The sequence below is a fragment of the Triticum aestivum genome, chromosome 3B (genome assembly GCF_018294505.1).
Source record: "Triticum aestivum cultivar Chinese Spring chromosome 3B, IWGSC CS RefSeq v2.1, whole genome shotgun sequence".
Classification (NCBI taxonomy): Eukaryota; Viridiplantae; Streptophyta; class Magnoliopsida; order Poales; family Poaceae; genus Triticum; species Triticum aestivum.
Window position 1 is genome coordinate 198,880,731 of NC_057801.1, and position 11,607 is coordinate 198,892,337.

Genomic DNA, 11,607 nt, shown 5'->3' on the forward strand with positions numbered 1-11,607 from the left:
TGGGCACCATGTTTAATTTGAAGTATGGCTTGACGGATCATAACTTCGAGAGAAATCTTGAAGAACAATTGAAGAATGAAAAGAATCCTTGACGAACCATCATGAAGAAACTCCATAAAGAACTCCGGTAATAAAAGGATGATAGAAAGAAAGAGAAGTTGAAAACACAAGGTGAAACCTTGCAATAATTTAGGTGGAGCTTCGTGACGAGACATCCAAGAAAACTTGGAACTCCGGAAAAGAAAGGTGAGCAACTTGAACCGAGAATATGATATCCTGAACAAACTCCGGAATAAGGTATTAAATCACCTTGAGGAAACAAGAATAAGATTTATGTCATGCTTACCCTTCACCATCTTAAATTGATGACAAGAAGCAGATAGGCATGCTACTTATCCTCGTTGAAAGGATTAAGAGAGATATAACGCAAACTTGAATAAGGTCTTCAGTGAACCACCAGAACGAATGAATTGATACGATAGTCAAGGAAAAGAAATCTTGAACGAACCACCGTAAGAATTGAGAAAGAAAGTAGCAAAGGCACAATTCACCGGGAAGGATTAAAAAAGAATAAAGATACTTGACAGAATTTAGATACAAGAGAATGAAGAGATCATGAACTGATTAGAGGATATTTGAACGATTCACCGGTAAGATTTAGAGAACGATAGCTACACGCTGAGAATGAAGAATTATGACATGATGGCCTTCGGAGGAAGAAATGGAAACAACTCATGAAATGCTCCGGATGGGTGAAAAGAATTTTCGTAATCAAAACAATTATGAGGATAGCATGAAGCTAGAACCAAGAAACTTCAAGAGAATGGACCAAGATTTAGAGGAAACACTTCTTCGGTCTTCAAATGTCGACGAGGAACGCCACCAAAATTACCTAGATACTCCGGTAGAATGGAAAGCAAAGAAGTTGAGACAACAATGAAAATGATTTGAAAGAGATCTTGGAGAAGGCAAGTGACTGATGAAATTTATTCTTACGTCACACTTGAAAATAATTTGAGAATAACTCCGGGAGAATTAGAAGAGTCAGGTAAGATCCTGGGAAAAGACCTGTGGGTTAGGGCCCACTCAAAAGAAAACACCGTTGAACAATTTTAAAGAGAGGTTGCACCGGTTGAATTAAATGGCTTGAATGAGGTAACAACCTCGAAATAGTTAGAATTGATGCGGAGTGGAAACACGAATCTTCAAAGATATCTTCAGCACTCCGGAACAATTGAATAGCAAGCGGGGAATGATTAAGAGAGACACTGGCATACGAAAACACTTGAAACGAGGAAGGGAATATGATCAACACCAAAAGATTGAATTGGATCCACCGGAGAAGAAACAACAATGGAGGATGATGAACTTGAAACTGTTGAGCATCTTCATGGGAAATCACCGGATAAGAACATTGAAAGAAAAGAATGAAGAGACTTCACATGAATAACTGGATACTTGATTAAGAAATCTGAGTCCTTGAAGAAAAAGGGTGGGAGGGCGGGAAAACAAAGGCAACTTGGGGAAGATGGAATAAACATCACTGAGAAAAATCTTAGAATTGATCTTGCGGATGGGGAGAATGATGGGATCATCTCGAAGAGAAGGGCACCGGTTGGAAAAGAATTAACATGACAACCTCAATGATCAAAAGGATTAGTATTCACATAGCAATATGAGAACACCATTTAGGAAAGGTATGGATTCAACATTTGACTTCGAAGCAACTCGAATACCACAAATAAAACAAAACAAAGGATTTGGCTTGCAGAATAAGCCGGAACAAATACATATGATAGAGATTTCGTCCGAAGTTTTCATGGTGGGGCCCACACGGGCTCGAGTGTACAGCACCATCATGTACAAGGCAGTGCACATGACATACGAAGTGTCCCCGAACCAGCATAGCCAAGGGTTCTTTAAGACACAACGAGACCACTGTAAAAACGACCGTGGAAAGGCGGACCACTAGACGTCGAACCCCAATCTCATATCATGCATCTGTCGAAAAGATATTCTAGGAGCTACTTGAATTCCCACCTATAAAACTCCTGAAACTTTCTGGTTATGCAATCTGGTGTTGGGGATACAGGGGAAGCAATATGTCTCACCCAAACTAACAATACCTACATCCAAGCTGTATCCATCCGTCAACACATAACCAAGAAAACTCCGGAAATCGTGTACCTCAACCTTCGAAAAGCATCCGTTATACGAGCTATGGCAATACTCCCGAACTCCCCAGTACTGGGTGGCGTCGAGGTTATCTCACCAACAACTGCATAAAAGAGATTTTCGATGTCGGCAAAAACTCAGGTATTCCAGAACTGCAACGATAAAATTATGACGACAACACCTCGGAGCTCAACTCCCCGGGACACTGCCACAACCCCTAAATGTCAGGAGGCACCAAGAACAATGTTCTCGTCATAAGAATATCAGAACGATCCCAAGATACCCGCGTGATCCTAAAAAAATAGTGAAATTTGAGGAGAGGAAAGACAAAACATCTACGTCAGGAGTCCTCACCAGAGCGACGAAGGGGGCTGAGGAGTAAAAAGAATCCTACTCTCCGATATATATAATCCTAAGACTCAAAATAGTTTTCTTCTAGACTCAACAATGGCCAACAATCAAGGGGGCTCCTATGGTCAGTCGAGGCTCTGATACCAACTTGTCACGCCCAATATGAGACCCTATCCAAAAGGAACTCGAAGGTCCCACTAAGGATAGACCCGCATATTGAAACGCTTTTGCAAGGTGGATATCATTACATCAACATTACATAATAGATGGGGATACATACATAAGGCATACAATGCCACACCAATACAACATCATCATACATAACATCAACATCCGAACTACGGATGAATCACAAACAGAAACTCAAACGACATCGACCCTGCTAGCCCAGGCTGCCGACCTGGAACCTATCCCCTGATCGAAGAAGAAGCAGAAGAAGAACTCAAGCAAGCAAGCATCGCTCTCGCGTCAAGATCATCGCATAACCTGTACCTACAACTGTTGTTGTAGTAATTTGTGAGCCACGAGGACTCAGCAATCCCATTACCATGGGTATCAAGACTAGCAAAGCTTAATGGGAAAGGAAGGGGTAAAGTGGTGAGGTTGCAGCAGCGACTAAGCAAGTATGGTGGCTAACATACGCAAATGAGAGCGAGAAGAGAAACAAGCGGAACGGTCGTGAAGCTAGCAATGATCAAGAGGTGATCCTGAACACCTACTTATGTCAAACATACCCCAAAGACCGTGTTCACTTCCCGGACTCCGCCGAGAAGAGAACATCACGGCTACACACGCGGTTGATGCGTTTTAAATTTGGATCAGGTGTCAAGTTATCTACAACTGGACATTAACAAATTCCCATCTGCCACATAACTGCGGGCACGGCTCTCGAAAGTTTAAACCCTGCAGGGGTGTCCCAACTTAGCCCATGATAAGCTCTCGCGATCAACGAAGGATATTCCTTCTCCCAGGAAGACCCGATCAGTCTCGGAATCCCGGTTTACAAGACATTTCGACAATGGTAAAACAAGACCAGCAAAGCCGCCCGATGCGCCGACAATCCCGATAGGAGCTGCACATATCTCGTTCTCAGGGCAACACCGGATAGGTCAGCCTACGAGTAAAACCAGACCTCGAGTTGCCCCGAGGTGGCCCCGCAGTCTGCCCGGTTCAGACCATCACTTAGACAAGCACTGGCCCGGGGGGGCTAAAATAAAGATGACCCTTGGGTTGGCCGACCCAAGGGAAGGGTATAGGTGGTGGTGAGGCAAATGCTAAAACCAAGGTTGGGCCTTGCTGGAAAAGTTTTATTCAAAGCGAACTGTCAGGGGGGTCCCATAAATCACCCGACCGTGTTAGGAACGCAAAATCCGGGAACATAACACCGGTATGACGGAAACTAGGGCGGCAAGAGTGGAACAAAACACCAGGCATAAGGCCGAGCCTTCCACCCTTTACCAAATATATAGATGCATTAATAATATAAGAGATATTGTGATGTCCCAACATAACCCTGTCCACCATGGAGAAATCTTGAACTTCACCTGCAACTAGCAACGCTATAAGAGGGGCTGAGCAAAGCGGTAACATAGCCAAAAACCGGTTTGCTAGGAAGGGTGTCAAAGGTTAGAGGTTCATGGCAATTTGGGAGGCTTGAAGAGCAAATGATAGGAAGCGTAGCATAGCGATAGAACGAAGCAACTAGCATAGCAATGATAGTAGTGAGATCCAGGGTAGCGGTCATCTTGCCTGAAATCCCGCTAGGAAGAAGAACGAGTCCATGAAGAAGACGAACGGGCGTAGTCGAACGAATCCTCACAATCGCAACATTACCGGAACTAAGTAGCAACACCGGAAAGAAACAAACAACATGGTAAATACACAAGCATAAACATGGCATGATGCACAAACAAGTATGATGCATGTCCGGTTTAATGAGGCATGGCATGGCAAGTGCAACAAACAATACTATAAGTTAAGTGGAGATCAATATGCAACAAGTTGCATATTGACAAAACACCACATCAATTATTTAGTTCTCTCTCGGTTATGCTACTCATCAATATTAAATGTTGTTAAACATGGCAAGGGGTGAAGCATAATGAAACTACCTAACTAGGCAAGTTTAAATGAGGCCGGAAGAACAAACAACAATTCCGGAAAATCCCCATGTGCATATTTTAGATTCGGTACTGTTCTGCCCTAAACCATATTTTATTGTTGTTAAACAGGAAAATAAAGTGCACCATGTTAAACTAGGCATTTTTCCACCCCATTTACATATAAAGTTTATTTAAAATGGAGCTACGGTTATTTAGTTATGAAATAAATCATTTTAGCATGGCATTTGAGCAATTAATGCAAACAGCAATTTAAACATTTTAAACATGGATGAAAGTGGCATATTATGAAACTAGATGAAATTCTAAGCATTTTACATATTTAAATCATTTTAATCCGATGCACGGTTTGTGAATTATTAATGCATGAACATGGAGGGGGTTTTCTGCAAAACTGACAATCTCTGGATAATTAGGAAATTCGCAGACAAGAAAAAAAATGTATGCGGGCTGAAACTGCAGACTGGCTCAACTGGAGAAAAAAAGGAGGGGCGCTGGGGGTGGCCTCACCATGGGCCTTGGCCCGATTGGAGGGAAGGCTGCAGGAGGGGGGCGCTGGGCCTTGGCACGGGATCGATCTGGACATGGCGCTGGGGTCGTGCTCATTCGTTCGACAAGGAAACAGTGGCAGGTTCAGTGCAGGGGCGAAGCAGGGGACTGTGAACTTGGCGCACGAGGAGGCTCGGAGGCGCGGGGATGGCGGATCCAGCAGCGAGACGGCAACCCAGCGAGATCCAAGGCGAGGCAGGGGGTCGACGGCCATGGGATTTCCTGCCAGAGAAACGAGAGGGAGATGTGAGAGAGAGAAGCACGGGGAGGAAGGGAGATACAGGGGAGGAGAGGAGCGGGACGAGGCCGGCGGCGTGGCTTGGAGCAGATCGGGCGCGTGGTTGCGGAGGAAGCGCAAGGAGGCACGACGGAGCTGACGGAGGCCGACCGGACCTGTGGAGGCAACAGAGAGAGAGATGAGCGGGGGAAAGGAGAAGAAATAGAGAAAGGGAAGGAAGAGCAGGGAGGTTGTGGCTCAGCTTGGAGGTCGTGGGCGGCCGGAGTGAGGCTCGGGGCTGGTCCTGGTGGAACTCGACGACGCAAGGGCCCCGGTGGAGCTGCTAGTGGCAGAGGAGCTCGGGCATAAGCTCCTGCTCGGAGAAGACGACGGGAAGGCAGCAGAGGGGGCAGAGGCGTGCGAGGCCGTGGCCTCGATCCATCCTGGATCGGGCATCGGCTGGCTGCGGGAGAGATCGAACGTGGGGGCTGGCCGCGGGAGCTTGAGGATTGAGGAAAGAGGAGGCCGATGGAATTTTGGATCGGGGCGGATGAGGCTGGTGATTGGCTCGGTGGGGAATGGGAGGATCCCGAGGTGGATGCGGGAGAGTGGCAGCGGCGGGTGAGGGAACGATGGGACACGATCCGTAGATCCTAGGGTTTGATCTGGTTAAATAGGTAGGGGACTGGGTAGGGCTAATCCGGTCCGTCCGATTATAATCGGGCAGTCGTAAATAAATAGGTTAGGACGTCCAGATAAGAAAACGGAGATGTTTTCGGGATGTTTGGGGATGATCCGGACCCATCGGTAACAACACCCGGGTCGGGTCCGGGACAACTTTCGGACGCGCACGAGGGGTCTGCGTAAAGATCAGAGAGGGTCAAACGGTCAGACAAGAGGGAATCGAAAACCCAGTTGGACTTGGATCGGTCGAAGGCAGGGGAACGCGGCAACTACGAACGGATGCAAGCTTTATGAAAACATGCGGATGCAATGCAGATGATGCCATGAGATGCGATGCATGACATGAACAAAATGCAAAACAAAAGACAAAACCCAACCACGGAGGAAATAACATATCACAACTCCGGAAAAAGGCAAGAGTTGGAGTTACGAATATGGAAAGTTGTATCCGGGGCGTTACATTTGGATCCTCCGATCGCGATTGGGCGGTCGGAATAAATAGGCAGGGAGTCCAAATAATAAAAGGGAGATGTTTTATAGATGTTGGGGGATGATCCGAACCCAACGGTGATGACTGTCCGTGTCGGGTTCGGGGGAGTTTCGGACACGCGCGAGAGGGGTCAAGAGAGGTCAACGAGGACAAGGGTCTAACAAAATGACAACGGAGGCAAAGAGAGAAAGGGCAACTGTGAACGTCTACGAGTTTTTATGAAAACATGCAAATGCAATGCGCATGATGCTATGAGATGAGATGCACGCCAAGAACAAAATGCAAAACAAAATACAAAAAAACCCAACCACGAAGGAAATATCATATCGCATCTTCGGAAAAGGCAAGAGTTGGAGTTACGAATATGGAAAGTTGTATCCGGGGCGTTACAACACTCCACCACTACGAGAGGATCTCGTCCCGAGATCTAGGATGGCATCGGAGGGAAAAGAAAGAGGAAGATAAGAGGTAAAACTAAGTTGCTTCTTCGAAAAATGAGTGAAACCAAAGAACTTTGAGAGGTTGAGCAAAATGAAAGAAAGAAAACAACGAAGATGAACAAAGTTGAAAACATTCCGTTAGAAAAGAGGAACAAGGGATACGACGAGAACCAAGAGGTTTAGTGATAAGATAGATATTGAAACCACTCCCGGTTAAATGGATAAGCATGAAAAGAACACGATCCTCACAATTCGAGATGACTGAGAAGAGCAACATCACAATGTCTCCGGAAGAAAGAATAGAAGATAGATCATTGGAATAAAAGAATGGAGAAGAAAATGCCAACTTATGTCACAAATGAGCTTGGAAAGCACCATTCCAAGAAGGTTATAACGGAATTGTTGGAAAACCAACAACGAAAAGAATAAGCTTGTAGTGGGCTTATGGAAAATGTCTCAAGACTATGAGGTGACATCCGGCCACTAACGTAAAACAATTGCTTGTTTGAGATCAAAGAAGAGATGAAAACTTCTTTCGCCGAGAGGATAGGAGAAAACTTGGATCATTGATAAGCACCACAAATAGCAACATTCCTTAGGGAAGGCTTTAGGTGAAATCTATACCAAGATAACTCCAATTGAGGGATTGATAGGTTGAAACGATCTCCTGAACGAAGAGAAAATTATGGATTTAAACTATCTCATTCTTGACAACTTGAATCACGAAGGGGAATTGTCAAGAGTGACATAACACCACCTCAAAAGATAAGATAGAAAAAATTGCACTTTGAAATGCAAAAGAAGAATACTTGAACTCCTCAGGAAAAACATGTGTTGGGCACCATGTTTATTTTTTAGTATAGCTTGGCTGATCTTAACTTCAAGAGAAATCTTGAAGAACAATTTAAGAATGAAGAGAATCCTTGATGAACCACAATGTAGAGTCTCAATGAAGAACTCCGGTAATAAAAGGATGATAAAAGAAGGAGAAGTTGAAAACACAAGGTGAAGCTTTGCAATGATTTAGATGGAGCTTCCCGACGATAATGCGGAAAACTTGGAACTCCGGAAAAGTAAAGATGAAGCATCTCGAACCGAGAATGTGATATGATGACCAACTCCGGAAAGAAAGATGAATCACTTGTAAACAAGAATTTATTCATCATGAATAATCTCCGGAAAAAGAATTGAGTCACCTCGAGGAAATAAGAATAAGATTTATTGTATGCTTATCCTTCATCAAATTTAATTGATGACAAGCAACGGATTTGGCATACTACTTATTTCCATTGAAAAAGGATAGAGATAGCGCGAACTTGAGAAGGTATCGATGGAACCACCGGTGGGATTTGGAAACAACGAATGAAATGATACGGTAGAAAAGGAAGAGGAATCTCGAACGAACCACCGTAAGAATTGAAAATGAAATTAGCAAAGGCACAATTCACCGGGAAGAATTGGAAAATGAATGAAGATACTTGAGGGGATTTATATACATGAAAACAAAGAGATCATGAACTGATTAGAGGATATTTGAATGATGCACCGGTAAGAATTAGAGAACGATAGCTACACACTGAGAATGAAGAGTTATGACATGATGGCCTTCGGAGGAAAGAAATGGAAACAACTCATGAAATGCTCCGGATGGTAAGAAAAGAATTGTCACAATCAAAACAATTACCAGGATAGCATGAAGCTAGAACCATGAATATTCAAGAGAATGGACCAAGATTTAAGAGAAATCCGTCTTCGGTCTTCAAATGTTGAGAATGATGATGAGAACCACCATGAATTGTTGAGATACTCCGGGAGAATTAAAAGAGGAAAGGTTGAGCCAAAGATGAAAAGAATTTGAAAACGACCTTGGAGAAGGCATGCGACTGATGGAATCCATTCTTACGTCACACTTTGCAAGAATTTGAGAATCGCTCTGGATAAATTAGAAGAGTCAGGTAGGATCCTGGGAAAAGACCTGTGGGTTAGGGTCCACTCAAAATAAAACACCGTTGAACAATTTTAAAGAGAGGTTGCACCGGTTGAATTAAATGGCTTGAATGAGATAACAACCTTGAAATATCTTGAACGGATCTTGAATGAAAAGACGAGCCTTCGGAGATATCTTGAGCACTTTAGGAAAAATGAATAGCGAGAAGTGAGCGATTGAGAGGTGCGCCGGCATGGGAAAGCATTTGAAACGAGGAAAGGGATATGATCAACACCGAAAGCATGAGTTAAATCCACCGAAAAAGAATACGAGAATGAAGAATGATGAACTTGAAGCTCGTGAGCATCTTCATGGGAAATCACCGGATAAGAACATTGAAGAAAAGAATGAAGAGACTTACCACAAATAAAAGGATACATGATTACGAAATCCGAGTCCTTGAAGAAAAGGGTGGGAGGGCGGGAAAACAAAGGCAACTTGGGGATGGATGAAACAAACACTGTTGAGAAAACTTAGAATTGATCTTGCGGATGGGGAGAATGATGGGATCATCTCGAAGAGAAACGCACCGGTTGGAAATAGAATTAAGATGGCAATCTCAATGATCAAGAAGGATTAGTATCCCCATAGGAATATGAGAACACCATTTAGGAAAAGGTATGGATTCAACATTTGACTTCGAAGCAACTCGAATACCACAATTAAAACAAAACAAAGGATTTGACTTGCAGAATAAGCCGGAACAAATACATATGATAGAGATTTACCCAATCCCATATCATGCATCTGTCGGAAAGATATTCTAGGAGCTACTTGAATTCCCACCTATAAACTCCCCAAACTTTCTGGTTATGCAATCTGGTGTTGGGGATACAGGGGAAGCAATATATCTCACCCAAACTAACAATCCCTACATCCAGCTGTATCCATCCGTCAACACATAACCAAGAAAACTCCGGAAATCGTGTACCTCAACCTTCGAAAAGCATCCGTTATACGAGTTATGGCAATACTCCCGAACTCCCCAGTACTGGGTGACGTCGAGGTTATCTCACCAACAACTGCATAAAAGAGATTTTCGATGTCGGCAAAACTCAGGTATTCCAGAACTGCAACGATAAAATTATGACGACAACACCTCGGAGCTCATCTCCCCGGGACACTGCCACAACCCCTAAATGTCAGGAGGCACCAAGAACAATGTTCTTGTCATAAGAATATCGGAACGATTCCAGATACCCGCGTGATCCTAAAAAAATCTTAGTGAAATTTGAGGAGAGGAAAGACAAAACATCTACGTCAGGAGTCCTCACCAGAGCGACGAAGGGGCTGAGGAGTAAAAAGAATCCTACTCTCCGATATATATAATCCTAAGACTCAAAATAGTTTTCTTCTAGAATCAACAACGGCCAACAATCAAGGGGCCTCCTATGGTCGGTCGAGGCTCTGATACCAACTTGTCACACCCAAGATGCGACCCTATCCTAAAGGAACTCGAAGGTCCCACCAAGGATAGAAGCGCATCTTGAAGACGCTTTTGCAAGGTGGATATCATTACATCAACATTATATAATAGATAGGGATACATATATAAGACATACAATGCCACACGAATACAACATCATCTTACATAAGAGCACCATCCGACTACGGATGAAACACAAACAGAAACTCAAACGACATCCACCCTGCTAGCCCAGGCTGCCGACCTAGAACCTATCCCTTGATCGAAGAAGAAGCAGAAGAAGAACTCCAAAACAAGTAGACATCGCTCTCGCGTCATGATCATCACATAACATGTACCTGCAACTGTTGTTGTAGTAATCTGTGAGCCACGAGGACTCAGCAATCCCATTACCATGGGTATCAAGACTAGTAAATCTTAATGGGAAAGGAAGGGGTAAAGTGGTGAGGTTGCAGCAGCGACTAAGCATGTATGGTGGCTAGCATACGCAAATGAGAGCGAGAAGAGAGCAAAAGGAACGGTCGTCAACTAGTAATGATCAAGAAGTGATCTTGAACTCCTACTTACGTCAAACATAACCCAAAGACCGTGTTCACTTCCCGTACTCCGCCGAGAAGAGACCATCACGGCTACACACGCGGTTGATGTTTTTTAATTCGGATCTGGTGTCAAGTTATCTACAACCGGACATTAAAAAATTCCCATCTGCCACATAACCGTGGGCACGGCTCTCGAAAGTTTAAACCCTGCAGGGGTGTCCCAACTTAGCCCATGATAAGCTCTCGCGATCAATGAAGGATATACCTTCTCCCAGGAAGACCCGATCAGTCTCGGAATCCCGGTTTACAAGACATTTCGACAATGGTAAAACAAAACCAGCAAGACCGCCCGATGCGCCGACATCCCGATAGGAGCTGCACATATCTCGTTCTCAGGGCAACACCGGATAAGCGAAGCGTACAGGTACCGATGTAACCCAAGTTGCCAAGGGATGGTCCCGCACGGTGCTCTAGTTTGGACCAACACTTAGACAAGCATTGGCCCGGGGGGGCTATAATAAAGATGACCCTCGAGAGAGCGACTCCCAAGGGAAAAGTAGGTGGTGGTGAGGCAAATGGTAAAACCAAGGTTGGGTCTTGCTGGAGGAGTTTTATTCAAAGCGAACTGT